The sequence below is a fragment of the Gorilla gorilla genome, chromosome 5 (genome assembly GCF_029281585.2).
Source record: "Gorilla gorilla gorilla isolate KB3781 chromosome 5, NHGRI_mGorGor1-v2.1_pri, whole genome shotgun sequence".
NCBI lineage: Eukaryota > Metazoa > Chordata > Mammalia > Primates > Hominidae > Gorilla > Gorilla gorilla.
Window position 1 is genome coordinate 64,706,547 of NC_073229.2, and position 16,640 is coordinate 64,723,186.

A 16,640-nucleotide genomic window follows, 5' to 3' on the forward strand; every position below is an offset into this window, starting at 1 on the left:
CCAAAATGCCCCCAAGTACCCCATAGCGCAGTAAGTGAGGTTACTATATCATAGTCAATAAACCCACACTCAGTAAGTGAGGCAGTGTTAGTCTACAGGGCCTCAGTGGAGGTCTCTCATGTGGCTAACACTGTGCACTTGGAAGAAATGATTCATCGGAGTAGCCAGAGATCTGGAGAAGGGACAAAGGCAGGCAAATTTTACAGAATGTCCAAAATCAGCAAGGCCTAGTGGCTCTATAGTTTGGGGTGGAGAAACCCTGTAAAGAACAAGAAAATATGAAATAGCTATTGAAAGTGTTTGTATTATTCTTGGGTTTGATACTGCTTATTTATACCTTTTTCCCAAAGGCTGTCTCCATAAGCTGTATCAACTTGTTCATAGTGATGTTTTCCTTATTTGCTTGTCTCTTAACATTGTTGGTGGGGAGGGGAAGGCCACCTTTTTGCAGAAGACTAAAAGAGATGGAAAATGAACCGATCTGTTAAATGCATTTATTATCCACTGAATAAAAGGGCAATCTCTCCTGTCTTCACTCTACGTTCTCTGGGCCACTTTATCTATCAATCTAGCTATTATCTATCTAGTTAATTTCCTGTTATTTTATCTTCTCCCCTTTCATTTCTAGAATAAGAAACCTCTGATACCCTTCAAGGGAAAAGCCCAAACCACTAATTGGCAAATCTAGAATTTAATCCTTAGGAGGTTGTTACTAATATTATTAATTGTCACAGCCAAAACCAACACAAAATAGTAATGGTAAAAATGAGTAAAACTCTTTATACTTTTCTAAGAGTTAAAAGAGCTATTCATGTTTCCCATGTATCATTTTATCTTTCACTGAGAGGAAGGAGTTTAGGATAAATCGCATGAACTCGACGATGAGAATTTATTGTACTCCTGTGCCCTGGCTTGTCCTATAGAGCTCAGAAGAACAGAAAATAAAGCCTTTAACTGGTAACACAGAAAACAATTGATAGAATAATATTTGGGGGGGGAAAAGAGAGTGTATATTGGGGGTGCAATTGAAAACTGTTAACAGAAAGCTGGCTGCGGTGGCTGACACCTGTAATTCCAGCAATTTGGGAGGCCGAGGCAGGTGGATCACCTGAGGTCAGGAGTTCGAGACCAACCTGGCTAACATGGTGAAACCCCATCTCTACTAAAAATACAAAAATTAGCAGGGTGTGGTGGCGGGTGCCTGTAATCCCAGCTACTTGGGAGGTTGAGGCAGGAGGATCGTTTGAACCCGGGAGGCAGAGGTTGTAGTGAACCAAGATCGTGCCACTGCACTCCAACCTGGGCGACAGAGCAAGACTCCATCTCAAAAAAATAAAAATAAAAATAAAATTATTTAGAGATATTCTTTTACAATAAGAATATAGTCAAGTATTATCTGTGTAATTCAAAAATAACCTACACTGAAAAACCAACTACATTAGCCCTTTATGAAAGAAAAAATGCTGTAGTGAAGTGGCATGACCTGGCTTTCTGAAATATGAGAAAACATGGTTTAAGCAAACCGCACATCATAGAGTTGCTCCTTTCAAAACAAGTCGGCCTGGCCCTGAAGCCCCAGCACTTTTACTGACCTCCTTCCTAACGCTGACTACAAACTCCTTTCCCCTCAGTCCTGAGTGGGAGGCTGCAGCCTACATTTTACATTTCTAAGGTCATCCCTTGTCCTTTGGAAGGACTCTCCCGGAGCTGAGCGAATAGCCAGGGTTCCTCCTGCTACTGGGATGCAGCCTCTTCCTTCCTCAGCCTGACCACAGCAATGGCCGACTGGCCCTGAAATGCTCTTGGCAAGAGCAGCAGCTCGGTAGCTCATGAATGCACTGGTTTTTATAGTATTTTCTGGTTTAAGGACGAGAGAACTTGTTTGAAAAAAAAAAAAAAGTCTGTTATTAAGAAAATCCTAAAGGATCCCAGCTAGTTGCTTGATACTCCATCTCCTTTAACATAGTCTCATTAACTGGACCAACAGTATGCACAGTGCTCTTGACTGGACATACTTAACTTTCCCAACATACATATCACACCTACGCAAAAGAAAAGCAGGCAAAGAGGATCGTAAGTGGAAGATGTCTTAAGAGAAGTGACTTAGGAGCCCCTGAGGTCTTGCTACAAAGGGAGACAGACCGACAGACCGTAGTAGGAGAAATGTCTGTTACCTGTCCAGCACTGTGGTCCCCCGGCGGGCTCCCGCTCTGATCAGATGCCTAAAAGCTTCCCAGTTTCCACTATGGGGCCATTTGTCCTGGGCCTCCTGGGCAGGGGCTCTCACGCCCAGTGGAGGGAGAACCAAGCAAGACTCATTTCGCGTTTTCAGGCAGGACTGGCACCACCGCTCCCACGCTCAGCCTCCCCCAGCTATGATCCTCCCAGTCTCACAGAGTCATCCCTGAGAGCCGCGCTGCTGTTTTAAAAACAAAAAGTGATTTCCTGGTCCTCTTCCCCGGATGGCGTGTGCGATTTCCCTCACGCCCATGGGAAGTCCTTCAGATCCTTCTTATCTGGAAACCTCTCCACCAAGTGGACAGACTTGTTTGGCCAATGCCCCTAGTTCTCACTTTCCTTTCTCCAAAGAAAAAAATCAGAAAAGCAAAACCAGAGCAAACCAAACATAGGTTAGAGCTAATGAGAAGTACAGGATGCCTGGTTTCAACTTTTAAAAGATGACCACTAAATTAGATTGTAATTTCAGAGAGGAAGGATAATTAAGACTATCAATGAATTCTTTGTCTTTAGCAGGGCCAAGAAAGCAGAGAAAAAAAGAATCCGCAGAAGAGAAGAGACCTAGAGAAGTTTCTTAGTCCTCCCCCGTGGGAGGGCTGTACCTCAAAAATGCCATATTGGAGGGATGTCCAGTTCTCCTAGGTTTCCAGGGAAACTCTGTGAGTATTTGTGTATCAAACTATAAATTTAGTGGTACTTAAAATACTGCTCGATAGCATGGATATTTAAGGATAAGGAGATATATGGTAAAGGCCTAGTTGGCAGGCTGCATTCAGGTTGCTGGGTTTAAAGATGAATTATAGTCAGCTCATTTTTGAACTGGAAGTGACCCCACTGATCCTCATTTTACAAAAGAGGAAACTGAGGCCCAAGGAGAAACCTTTCCAAGGTCAGAACACAGATGGGGAATGCTGTTTGACTCTCCACTCTGGAGCTCTGCCCACAGAAAGTTTGATGAATGAGGCCTGGCTTGGAATTGGCATTGGAAATAAGTGCTTCGGGTGAGTCCCATGCAGGTAGTCCCAAGATTATCTTCAGGGAATTCCTCATAGTGTCAAAGAAAGGACTCTGGAGTCAGACTGTAGGAACTGATGATTTAGTCCCACCAATTTTATGTGGCCAGGTACACATTACTTGACCCTATTGAGATTCAGTGTTGTTTTGTTTTTAGACGGAGTCTCGCCCTGTCTCCCAGGCTAGAGTCCAGTGGCGCGATCTTGGCTCACTGCAACCTCTGCCTCCTGGGTTCAAGCGATTCTCCTGCCTCAGCTTTCCCAGTAGCTGGGACTATAGGTGTCTACCAGCACATCTGGCTAATTTTTGTATTTTTAATAGAGACAGGGTCTCTCCATGTTGGCCAGGCTGGTCTCAAACTCCTGACCTCAGGTAATCCCCAGCCTCGGCCTCCCAAAGTGCTGGGATTACAGGCGTGAGCCACTGCTCCTGGCCCTGAGATTCAGTTTTATTGTGTGTGAAAGTGGGATAATAATAGTACTGAGTTTATAGACTCTGCTGAAACTGAAGAGGAAGAGTTTAGTAACTGTTTGTTGTTCTCTGGAGCCCTGGGCTCCAATGCCTCCAAGTTCATCCTCTCTCCCCTCCAGCTGCCTTCCCTTCTTGTCATGCTATCAGCCTGTAGCAAGTCAGCAACCACCAGCAGGACTTAGGCTTGAGACCAGAGTATTTGGGCAAGAAGAGGATGAACTCCAAAATGTTATTATTCCACTTCTAGATACTGATTCTCAACTGTAGTCTACATGTTAGATTGGATACACCCTAACTTAAAAAGAGCCTGCTGAGGGATGCAGTTCCTGGGCAAATGCTGCCTTTTTTCCTGCTTGTATTTTGGTTGTTGGGTGCAGCAGGCTGTCTAATATGGAATGGGCGTTGTCAAAGTGGCTGTCCCTTTCCTTCCCTGAGGAGCAATTCTTCTCGCCCACAGTTCCCTGCTTGTTGTTAGGAACACTATGTGCTTGCTGCACACACATTACAATGAAAACAAAAGCAAATAAAAAATGCAACCACCATATGGCCTCAGCGGCAACCCAGAATGAACTGTGGATGGAGAGACCCTGCCCTGTCGTAGCTACGGCTGGAATTGACTGTCACAGCAGCCGTTTTCTTGAATTCTAAAACGTTGGTGTTGGTGGCTGAACCCAAATTTCTTGAACCCAACTGCAAACGTAGAGAGAATAATTTACCAGTCATGTTATCACTTTGTTAATATGAAGTGTCTCTCATGGCTGTAAGGTACAGTCTCATTAGAGACAAAGCTCCTACTTTCTCAGGAAGAAATTTCAGCACCAAATAAATACATATTTTCCAGCATGTTCCCAGCTGTTTCACTTCTGCCCTTCTTTCACTCTGCCCTTCTCCTTTCTTCACACAGGTAACGTTTAGTCTCTTTTTAAGTTCCAGGTGTGATTTCTTCCAAGGACCCTCCTATTTCTCCCAGCCTGAGCCAAGTATTTCTTCTCCCTGATCCCACACTGCCAGATGCATGTCTTTTTGAAGTTACCACACTGCATTCAAACAACCCATCTAATGCATTGACTGTAAGCACCTTGAAGGCAGGCACTAGTCTCATTTATGTTATGCCCAGCTCTTATTACAGTGCTGGTATATAATGGGTTATCAATAAAAGCAAGCAAAATTAAACTCTGCATTTCATTTTCCATTGCTGGTTCTTCCTCTTAACATAAGAGTGTCTCATAGCTCAGTCTTTGAAACCCTTCTCTGTTGACACTTATTTCCCAGGTGATCTCTACTAGTTTTGGCTTAAATCTTTGTGCTGATGACTTCCAAATGTCTATCTCTATCATAGACCTCTCACCTGAATTCCTGAGCCACGTATTCAGCTGCTTACTTGATATCTCCTTTCAGTTGTTCAATAGGCCCTCAAACAGAACATGTCCCAAACTAAACTCCTGATCATCCCTCCCAAACTAGCTATACCATCAGTCTCTCCCATATTAGCAAAGGGCATCTCCATCCTTCCAGTTACCCAGATCAAAACCCTAAGAGTCATCCTTGAGTCCTACCTTGCACACTTTACATTTAATTTGTCATCAAATCTTGTTAGCTCTATTTTCAAAATATATGCATAGTCTGGCACTTCTTCCCCTTCTGCTGCTATCATTCTCATCCAAGCCATCACTATCTCTTGACTGGATAATCACCAGTGTCTTATCTGTCTCTGTGCATCTCCTCTTGCCACTTATAGTCTGTTCTGAAGACTGCAGTTAAAATGGTCCTTATAAAATACAAGTTATATAAAGTCCACATGTGCTCAACTCATCTCCCGTAGTCAGAGCACAAGTCTTTTCAACAGCCAGTGAGACCTTCATGATCTGCACCACCTTCTCTCCCCATCATTCATGTTGCTCCAGGCACACTGGCCTCCTTGCAGACCAGGCAGTCTTGCATTTCAGGGTCTTCATACTTGCTGTTCTCTCTGCCTGCCAGGGATGCTCTTTGCACAGATTTCCTCAAGACTCACTCCATCACCTCATTCTCACTTTTGCCCTAACATTGCTTTCTTAGTGAGGCCTTCATTGACAGCCATATCTTACATTTCATCACTCCACATCTCCCCTACTTGCTTTAGTTTTCCATATCATCTCTGGTACACTATAATACACTTTTAAATTTTGCTGGAGTCTCCACCTTGCATCCCTGGACTAGAAGGTAAGCTCCCAAGTCGAGTGCAGTGGCTCATGCCTGTAATCCCAGCACTTTGGGAGGCCAAGGCAGGTGGATTACTTGAGGTCAGGAGTTCGAAACCAGCCTGGCCAACATGGTGAAACCCTGTCTCTACTAAAAAATACAAATTAGCAGGGCGTGTTGGCAGGTGCCTGTAATCCCAGCTACTCAGGAGGCTGAGGAAGGAGAATTGCTTGAACCTGAGAGGCAGAGGTTGCAGTGAGCCAAGATTGCGCCATTGCATTCCAGCCTGAGTGACAAGAGCAAAACTCTGTCGCCTGCTTAACTGACTCATTGCAGAGGAATATTTGAAAGTGTAACACACAAGCAAAATTATTAACGCCACAGCCCTGGCCAGCATAGCTAAAGTACATAATAGTTCAACTTGTGAAATTCTCCTACCTTCATATCTTGGCAGGGTAAGCCCTGCTTTTTTTTATTTTCTTTTATTTTTTAAGCCATAACCAGATGTTGGTAACCCTTTTGACCCAAGGTCAGCTCTCTTTTGGTATTTCTATATTGAGGCCAAGAAAATTCTCCTTTGGCACTGATCTGTCCTTATACAAGGAAGGAACTGGCAAATAATCGGGCAGTTTCATAGTATACAAATGGTCTTATTCTTATCTTGGGTGTGTATATTTTGGCAGAGCCTCCACTAATGGAATTGGTCATATCTGTGCTTAGCTGCAGCCACTCAGATTTTGTTTGCACTTACTGCTACTGCACCCATTCCACCAATAGACAGTGTTATTACACCTTCTTTGTGTATGCTTCTCTCAGACATTGATGTTGTTTTGCCCTGGAAGATTGCAAAGCTTCCATTTTTTGAGCCAACTGGACACAGTTGACAGCTCCCTTCCAGCACTTGTTATGACTCCAGTGATGCCCCAGCTTCTGCCAGAAATCCAAGTCACCCTCCAAGTAGGACCCTTTTCTGGATTCTACTCTTAGCACTACCCCCTCTGCCATCTCCTAGAAGAGGGAGAGACAGCATCTCGGGTGAGGGGGGGCAGTGCAGATTTGAGGTATGATTCGTTGAGGTGTCATCCACACTTCTTTCTTGACCCTTACTGATCTATTCTCGGGGAGCGCTGACCACCAATAGCCTGTGAGCCGTCCACAGTCTTCACATTCCACTTTCAGCTCTTAGAGATGACATGCTGTCTATGTAGCAGGAAGTCACTTCTGATGCCCATGGTATGAAATACGTCACCCACATGCGTCAGCTGTGATGCACATAATTTCAGAATCATCGACTTGTCATTGACTCTTCCTCCCTCAGTCCCCTCCAACCCAGTCCCATGGAGAAGAGCAGGTATTTGAGGACATGGCATTCCTTCTTGTCTTGGCCTAGGAGGGAATCTATTTAGAAGGAAGCTACACTTTTCCTCTCAATGTACACATGTCATTTTGTCCATGAACACTGGGCAGTCACTCCTATTTTAACCTCTACTTCTTTACGTACATCCTGGGTGCGGGCACTCTCCACTGGCGGATACCATATACTGCAGTAACAGCGAGGCTGATCTGCAAACATCAGGCAGAATCCTGGTTTGGGACTGCAAAGCCCTGTCCTCACAATACTATCTCCCATCCAAATTCCATCATTCTATGCTATTTTCAGTGCTTCAACATTTCCTTTGACTCCCAAAAAAGTTTCCCTCATTTTTACCTCTGATTGTAGAGATAATTTCCTCAGAATTTATCAAGGCGATTAGTGAACAGTCATAATGCCAAAACCACTAGACAAATATGTACTGAAGAGTCAGTCATCCACGCCAGGAGAAAATCAGAATCAAAAAATGTTAGAGCAAAGGGCGGCGGGGGTGGGTGGAGGGGGGTGGGCAGAGCTAGTGATCATTTGTTCCAACTATCTAGTATTAAAGTTGAAAGGCTTAACCAAGGTCACAAGCAGCATTAGTGTCAGAGCCAGACTTAGAATTTAGATCTTGTGTCTCTGCATCCCGTGCTGTTACCTTATGCTCTGGTGACCCCCCCCAGCCCCCACCAACACATGCATTCCCATCCCCAATTTTCTGGTAGGAGAAATAATGGTAGAATAAGGACACATAGAGGTAAACTCCTGTTACACCTCTGTACTGATGAGAACAATAAAAACTCTGTCAGCATTTATCCTCTCTTTATTTATTAAATCCAGATAACACATCTGACACAAGCCAGCAACAGAATTTCCTTGTTAACATCATTATCACAGAAGTAGACCAGCACCAGTTAGGAAGTCTCTTTTCCATCCACAACCCCCAAGTCCCACCCACTTACCTAGGTACCAGCTTTCATAGAGTACTCAGAACAGCATCATAATAGGTGATAAAGGCCTGAAACCTCCTTCTCAGACAACACCCATAAACAAAGCTTTGCCATCAACAAGTCAGCAAGCAAGCTTTATTGCAGAAGTTTCTCCACGTTGTACTTCCCCAGGCTAGAATTAAGCTCACATCATGCCAAATAGCTGTATTGCCCTCCTGAGACAGAAGCATAGGCTATGCTCTGGCTAAAATGCTTCAATTTGATTCTTACCTGACTCTAACCAGGGAAATACTGAAAAGTGGGGTGACAACCACATGAACATTTGAGGGGACAGAATAACTGACCCAAGTCAGATTGGGTTCCAGACGAAGCATAACGGAAATGCCTGCTGTGAATCCTGGTCTATCAAAATTCTAGATAAAATTGCTTTTCTCCAGCTTGTGGAAGTTCAGAGCCCACCTCAGGGTGCCTGGGAATTCCTAAGGATGTTTATATTCTCCTGGCCTGGTCAACCCATAGAACTGCCACATTCCTAGTATGTTGTGTCTGTGTGGCTCTAGGTTGGTACAAAAGAAAAACAGCCCCTTTTTTGAATTTCACCACACACCCAGTAAATGTGAACCTAAAGTTTGGGGGTAAAGGAGTGACTAAAGTCATATTTACAACCAGAAAAATAACCAAGTTGTGACTGGAAGGGTGGATGTTACTATTTTATTGGGATATTCTGACCACCTCTTCACTGAGCGCTCCATAGACTCCCACCTTCTCTAGTGCCAGCTTCCCACCATCTTGCTGACCTCTCTTCCCTTCTTCCCTGTAATTTCCACTCTTCTCTCATTGGCTCCTCTATCTATGGGGATAACAAACATATTCCACCCCTCACTTTATGCATGAGGCCCTCTACTCTCTTAGAGGTCTGAGTCTCAATTGCTTTCTAGGTGCCTATCACACTATTTTTCTAAAGACGTTTTCTTCCCAAGGAGGACTAAAATGCTCACCATCACTGGCCATCAGAGAAATGCAAATCAAAACCACAATGAGATACCATCTCACGCCAGTTAGAATGGCAATCATTAAAAAGTCAGGAAACAACAGGTGCTGGAGAGGATGTGGAGAAATAGGAACATTTTTACACTGTTGGTGGGACTGTAAACTAGTTCAACCATTGTGGAAGTCAGTGTGGCGATTCCTCAGGGATCTAGAACTAGAAATACCATTTGACCTAGCCATCCCATTACTGGGTATATACCCAAAGGATTATAAATCATGCTGCTATAAAGACACATGCACACGTAAGTTTATTGCGGCACTATTCACAACAGCAAAGACTTGGAACCAAGCCAAATGTCCATCAATGATAGACTGAATTAAGAAAATGTGGCACATATACACCATGGAATACTATGCAGCCATAAAAAAGGATGAGTTCATGTCCTTTGTAGGGACATGGATGAAGCTGGAAACCATCATTCTCAGCAAACTATCGCAAGGACAAAAAACCAAACACCACATGTTCTCACTCATAGGTGGGAATTGAACAATGAGAACACATGGACACAGGAAGGGGAACATCACACACCGGGGACTGTTGTGGGGTGGGGGGAGAGGGGAGGGATAGCATTAGGTGATATACCTAATGCTAAATGACGAGTTAATGGGTGTAGCACACCAACATGGCACATGTATACATACATAACAAACCTGCACGTTGTGCACATGTACCCTAAAACTTAAAGTATAATAATAATAAAATAAAAATAAAAATAAAAATAAAAAAAAGAAAGTAAAAAGACGAAAAAAAAAAGATACCCCTTTCTCTTACCCCTATATTGGGGACAATTTCACAGGTACAGGTGGGGTAGTTATCCATATACCTAATGTCTAAGATGAAGTAGTGATTTCTGAGCAGAGAAAGAGGCAATATGAAACTTGTGTTAAACTTGTTTAACGATGTTTGGCTTTTCCTTATGATGTCTGGCTCATGACTTAGAGCAAGAAATGGCATTCTAAATAAATTAGCTCAATGTTTCCAGGGCCTATATTCTTCTTATTATTTTTATTTTGTTATTATTATTTATTATTGTTATTTTTTGAGATAGTGTTTCACTCTTGTTGCCCAGGCTGGACGCAGCAGCACGATCTCGGGTCAGTGCAACCTCCACTTCCCGGGATCAAGCAATTCTCCTGTCTCAGCCTACCGAGTAGCTGGGATTACAGGCACTCACCACCATGCCCAGCTAATTTTTGTATTTTTAGTGGAGATGGGGTTTCACTATGTTGACCAGGCTGGTCTCGAACTCCTGACCTCAGGTGATCCACCTGCCTCGGCCTCCCAAAGTGCTAGGATTACAGGCGTAAGCCACCGCGCCCGGCCTCCAGGGCCTATATTCTTTCATGGAAGAATGTTAAGTAGTTCTTTTTAACATATTAGAATACAGTTTTTAATTAAAAGTGTAGCGAATGGCACCACAGTATGAAAAATAAGATGCCAGGTGACATCAGAAGTATACACTGTCACTTCTGTAGCAGGATTTGGGAAGCAATGGGAAAACCTGTTTATCTGTACCTCATTCCTAAAATTACACTTTTAGAGACAAATTGCTTTAAGTGAAGAAACTGCCCCTACTCTGACTCAGGTATCTTTGAAATGTTTACATATTGTTCATTTCCATTTCCAGTGAGTTACATATTAGTGTGAATTAATTTAAACCAGCAGTTAAAGATTTAACACAGATGACAGTAGAGATAACAGGAGGACAATGAGGGTAGAAAGAAGTGGGAAATGGTGTGGGGATGGTATTTCCAAGAGCAGTTATTTATGGGCTGGCATGCAGCTTGCATGTAAAAATCATTCTGCCAATTATCAGTGGAATTGCTGTAGCCACATAAACTGGCAATCCTATTATTTATGTTAGTTTTCTCACTCAATGAAATGGCCATTTCACACCTTCTCTTCTCTCCTCAGTCTTAGCAGTATCCTTGCCTCATATTTCGCTGGAAAACAGTCAATTAAATGAAACATTTGGCTGGGTGCGGCAGCTCACGCCTGTAATCCCAACAGTTTGGGAGGCTGAGGCAGGCGGATCCCTTGAGCCCAGGAGTTTGAAACCAGCCTGGGCAACATGGTGGGACCCCATCTCTACAAAACAATACAAAAATTAGCCAGACATGGTGGCGCACACCTGTAGTCCCAGCTACCAGGGAGGCTGAGGTGGGAGGATCACTTAAGCCTGGGAAGTGAAGGCTGCAGTGAGCTGTGATCACACCACTGCATCCCAGGCTGGGCAACAGAGGGAGGGGCTGTTTGAAAAAAATAATAAACATTCATCTTCCTACATAAAAACTTTAAATCTTCTTGCACCTGCACTACCCATTTTGGTCTTCTTTCCAGTTTGAGAGGATGATAGGCCTGCCCCTTCTTCCACTGGGCTCTGGGTGCTGTCCCCTCTTACTTCCTCAGCAACATCAGCACACAAACATAGAGTATCTCTTTGACATTACGTCTTTCTCTTTCCCCTCATTTACTGAAACATTTTTCTGTTGCCCTTCACAACTCTTCACTAAAGAGCCAAATACCTAGATCTCATCTCCACCTCTTTAACCTTCTTCTCCAGCCTCAAAGTCAGTCAAATCAATCTTCCCTCCCTACTTCTGCATCACAGCTGCTCTCAGGGAGCTCCCTCAGTCTCCAGGTTGCCATAACCATGGTCAATTAGCTGTTCTCATCTCCCTTGACCCTGCAGCACCATTTGACATAGTTGGCCACTTCTTCCTTCTTATAAACCACAAGACATATTCTTGTGTCTTCTGTGACACTGTCCTCCTGCTCTGGCAGTCCCTCCTCTCGGTCTCCTTAAGTTGGTGTGCCTAAGGCTTGGCCCAGGGGTCCACTGTCCTCTTTCACCTGTGCTTTCTCCCAGGGTGACCTCATCTGGTGTCACACTTGAAAGAACCTTCATGAATGAAGGCAAAATAAAAATATTTTTGGGCATATGAAGACTGAGGGTTTGCATCTCACTGACTGTCACTAAAAGAATGACTAACATCTGTAATCCCAGCTACTCGGGAGGCTGAGGCAGGAGAATCGCTTGAACCTGGGAGGCAGAGGTTGCAGTGAGCTGAGATCTTGCCATTGCTCTCCAGCCTGGGTGACAAAGTAAGACTCCATCTCAAAAAATAAAAATAAAACAAAAAGACTAAAACAGAATCAATTTAATTTTTGCCATAAACCTCTTTGTACATTTGGTGAAGGCTATGCAAGCCTTCTTAGAATAATGTTTGTAAATGCACAAAACAGAATATATAAGATAACGAATGAAAATAATTATATTGAAATACAGTTAAAACATAATGTGATTTAGTAGGCATATTTTTTACCATGCAAGTTTCTGGATCCCTCTGAATTTTATTCATGTGCAGTACATGAACCTATTTAAGAAAGAACAAATTGAACACTCAAGAATTGATCCTTTAAAAAATATTTTTTGACCATTAGTTTTAAAAATTATTAGTTAGCAGTGACTAATGTGGAGGTGAGGTTATAAAAGAAAAGACAAACTAAAACACTAGGTAACTGTTAAAAGGAACATAGTAGGTGTTCAATTAGTACTTTTAAAAAAAGTAATTAAATCAAGGACAGATTTTACCTCTTATCTCTTTTTCAGTTGGTAGGATATATACGGTTAGTGGAATCCAGTATACCCCAAAGAAAAGTCACAGCATGGTTGTGGTTGCTAGCATATCCACACGAGGGTTTTCTGTGCACATTAATGCCCCCTGAAGCCCTTTGTTTGTTAATAGGGGTACAGAGCTCCCCCATGCCACAACCTTAACCATAGTGAAAGTAATTTCTGAGGAAGAGCTAGAAATTCCCAGTACATAACAGATGCTCAATAATTTATAAGACCTACAATAGAAGGATGACATCGCTAGATCACTATCACCTTCTGGTCAACCAGAGATGAATCATCTGTGTGGTGAAAATTACCACCCTCAAATATGCATCCCACCTCCCTACAGAGTCACTGCCCCTGGGCTCCTGTTTAATGCCTAATAATCGTGTCCCTATACTAAGACTCCTCTCAATTCCTTTGAGGGATGACGTATTCTTTTTAAAATGCCCTTTCAAGAATACATAATATGTCATGCACAATGACAATGTTTGCTTGAGAAAGAAATCTGAAAAAAGACTGGCCGACGCCAGTGTCTATGAAAAACAACAATGGCTCTGAAACTCAGCGCCAAGAAGGGGACAAAAATAAGATCACTGAGGAGAAGCACAAAGTTGGAGGCAGCAGTGATGGGAATGGAAAACGAAGCATATATGAAAATTAATCAAACTTTCTGAAGTTCAACTCCTTGGGGAGAAGGAAGAATGTGCCTCTTAAAAGCGTAGAGACGTGGAATGCTGCAAAACCACAGAGCTCGTGAGTGAGCTTAGGGGAACTAAATATTAACCTGATAGTTAGCAAGGTCTTGGTACCCAAGAGCACCACTTTTATGTTACCTGTAGTGAATCGTTTTTAAAGAAAATACAAGGATAAATAATTTCCAGGTCCTACACGTATCGCTCAGTAAAGTAACTCCTGTTCAAAACAACTTGCTTGTTTTAATACTGGAGAAAAGCACTAGCTGTTCACTTCAAGTGGCTTGCCCCTAAATCCACTGAATTCTCTGTCACCCCAGGTCCAAGTCGTGGATATGTCATTGGTTTGTTACCCTCTTTATTCACTGGTCTGCTCTGTCTCATACCACAATGGCAAACCCGGAGAGATGGATGGACCTAGTTGGCCTGGTGATCAGGTTGCTACTACTGAAGGTGAGTTGCTCTGCTTTCTAGCCTGAGCTTTCTATTTTAGGAATTTAAAGGGTAAGAGATTGAAGACAAAGGTGTTCACAGTGGCTGCTACTGCAATTCAAAATGGTCTAGCATTGTACAGATTGTCGTCGGACCTCAGGGAAATTGCTCAGCCCTCCACAGCTCCCATGGCCTATCTCAGCACAATGAGGGGGTCCACATTTCCAAGTTCAAGACCTTTCATAACTACGTCACCTTCTATTTATCAGAGTCTGCCTCTCAGGACCACTAAACTATTTTTGGATCTGAAGCACAGTATACAAAACATAGCTACATATCAACAATTACACGATTATTCCAGACCCATCGCCCTTGGTTTTGCCTCATCTGACCTGGAATATTAAGGGAGGGAAAACCACATCTATTTTTAGTTTCTTCTGGAATTCCTCAAATTGTTCACTTTTCCATTTTGTTGAAAGCCATTAAGATCTAGACTTTGTGTTTTACCCAGCAGTGTGTGCACATACTTACGGCACATCTTTGTCTGGGACTCTTCATTTGAACCTTCTGGGCTCTCACTAAATATGGGCAATCTTATGAGTGACCTCTTGCCCCTGAGTCACCCGAATCCACTAATGTCTGTCTCTCTCTCTCTCAAAAACAAACATACACACACATGCATGCACACTCCTATGCCACATACACACTCACACTTCTATACATAAAATTAGAGAGCAGCCAGCACACATAATTCTGGACCATGGAGATATCTAGCAGAGTTGACACTTGGACCAGATCTTTTACTAACTTTCCCCTCCATTATTTTCAGCAATAATCCTTATTTGCTTGACTAATTCTTTCGATTTAAAGCAATTGACTGAAAAAGAAAACATTTTACTTTATGCTACTACTAAAATTCAGTGAAATGTTTAAGTGTGAACTAAAATTTGTATGTGCCAAATAATAATAGTATGCCTTGAAGTTTGCACTCTTCACTGTTTTAAATTTTAAACAAAAATAAAAACTCTGTAAGGTCCCATATAATGACAGAATTGAAGCTACATATGTTCAGTTTCTTTACAACCACCATGCTAACATTGTGTGTTTTTAATCTACTGTTCAAATGCAGGGATGGGTCATTCTGCAGAGGCTGGAGAGACTTCAGGCAAACTCAACAGTCCCAAACCCTTAGAAACTTACTCTTGGAACAAACATATGTAGCTGAGTTCGTCTGTGTCAGGAGCTGCTATATAAATGAGAGTTTTCTGAATTACCTTCTCTGTAGAACACTATTTATTAAAAGGTAATAAATAAAAGTACATTAATTAGCAGCTTATATTACTGAAACTCACCAGTAATAGTAGCAATTGTTTAGAACTTAGACCTTCAATAGATTTTTTAGGAAAAATACTTAATCACTGATGTTGTTTGGGATCACCACCATATGGTGATAGTTCTTTTTTTTTTTTTTTTTTTTTTTGAGACGGAGTCTTGCCCTGTTGCCCAGGCTGGAATGCAGTAGTGTGATCTTGGCTCACTGCAACCTCTGCCTCCTGGGTTCAAGCCATTCTCCTGCCTCAGCCTCCTGAGTAGCTGGGACTACAGGCGCGTGCCACAAGGCCCGGCTAATTTTTTGTATCTTTAGTAGAGACAGGGTTTCACTGTGTTAGCCAGAATGGTCTTGATCTCCTGACCTCGCGATCCACCCGCCTCGGCCTCCCAAAGTGCTGAGATTACAGACGTGAGCCACTGAGCCCAGCCGATAATCCTTAAAAATGATTTAGTCAGTTTTATTGTTGATTTCAAATTCTCTACAAACTATGCACCACCTTATTGCCTGCACTTGAGGGAAACCCCCACCACTCCACCCTGGTGTCACGGATTCCAGAGTGTCTCTTGTGGGCTCTTCGTGCAAGCACAGGAGACCTTCATTCAGAGGTTCCCCATTTTCTCTTCACTAGCCTAATTTATTTTATCTCAGAGCAGTACTTTTAGGGGTACAGACCCAAGGAGGGTAGAGGAAGAATTTGCCACTATCAAATAAAAGTGGAGAGAGAGCTCATATTAAAGGAAGGCCACGTGAATCCGATTCACTAAGGCATTTCCCAGCTTCTCAAGGGGAAGCTAATGTTGCCTTTCTCCTTTTCCCCAAGTCCCTCTCCTGCTCCTGAATTGAACTCCATCTGGAAACATCTCCCTGACCCAGAGGAAGGAAGGGCTGCACAGATGTCTGTCAGTACAGTTCCAAGCCCCCAGGGCCACCTGAAAAAAACAAGTGTGTTGTGTAATGCTGACCTGGAGTGAGAAGGAAAACAAGCTTTGACTCCACTTGACCCTGAAGGAAGGAAGCAGGAAGCCTTGTAGGGGGACGGGGTGAAGGTGTCCTCCGGAATAAGGTGTCCTATTACCGCCTGACCCTCTCCCTAATCAGGAATGTGGAATGAATGGCTCCAGCCCAGAAAGCAGAGCAACTGCAGCAGTTTCCACACCTATCTCAAAATTAGAAAACTTGCCTTGCACAGGAAACAATCCTTCTGGCTCCTACTGTTTACACCACCCTAGGCACAGTGTGTCGGGTCCTGCTTAATCTTCACAACACTGCATTCTCTCCTCACCCCCATTTTACAGATGAGGA

At 43.1% G+C, this 16,640-nt stretch overlaps 1 protein-coding gene across 5 annotated transcripts in view; it reads right to left on the bottom strand.

The window, feature by feature from the left end:
- ADGRF5 (adhesion G protein-coupled receptor F5) overlaps positions 1 to 16,640 on the bottom strand; it is a 102,413-nt gene that overhangs the window by 67,011 nt on the left and 18,762 nt on the right. Inside the window, exon 1 of one of the 5 annotated variants that reach the window (XM_019029718.3) lies at positions 2,175 to 2,512. The exons of 2 other annotated variants lie outside the window; for them this stretch is intronic. The gene's annotated coding sequence lies outside the window, so the exon portion shown is untranslated. Of the gene's footprint in view, positions 1 to 2,174; positions 2,513 to 16,640 lie in introns of those variants that run through there. 2 more of the 5 variants (XM_004044144.5, XM_063707647.1) reach the window with 2 other exon arrangements.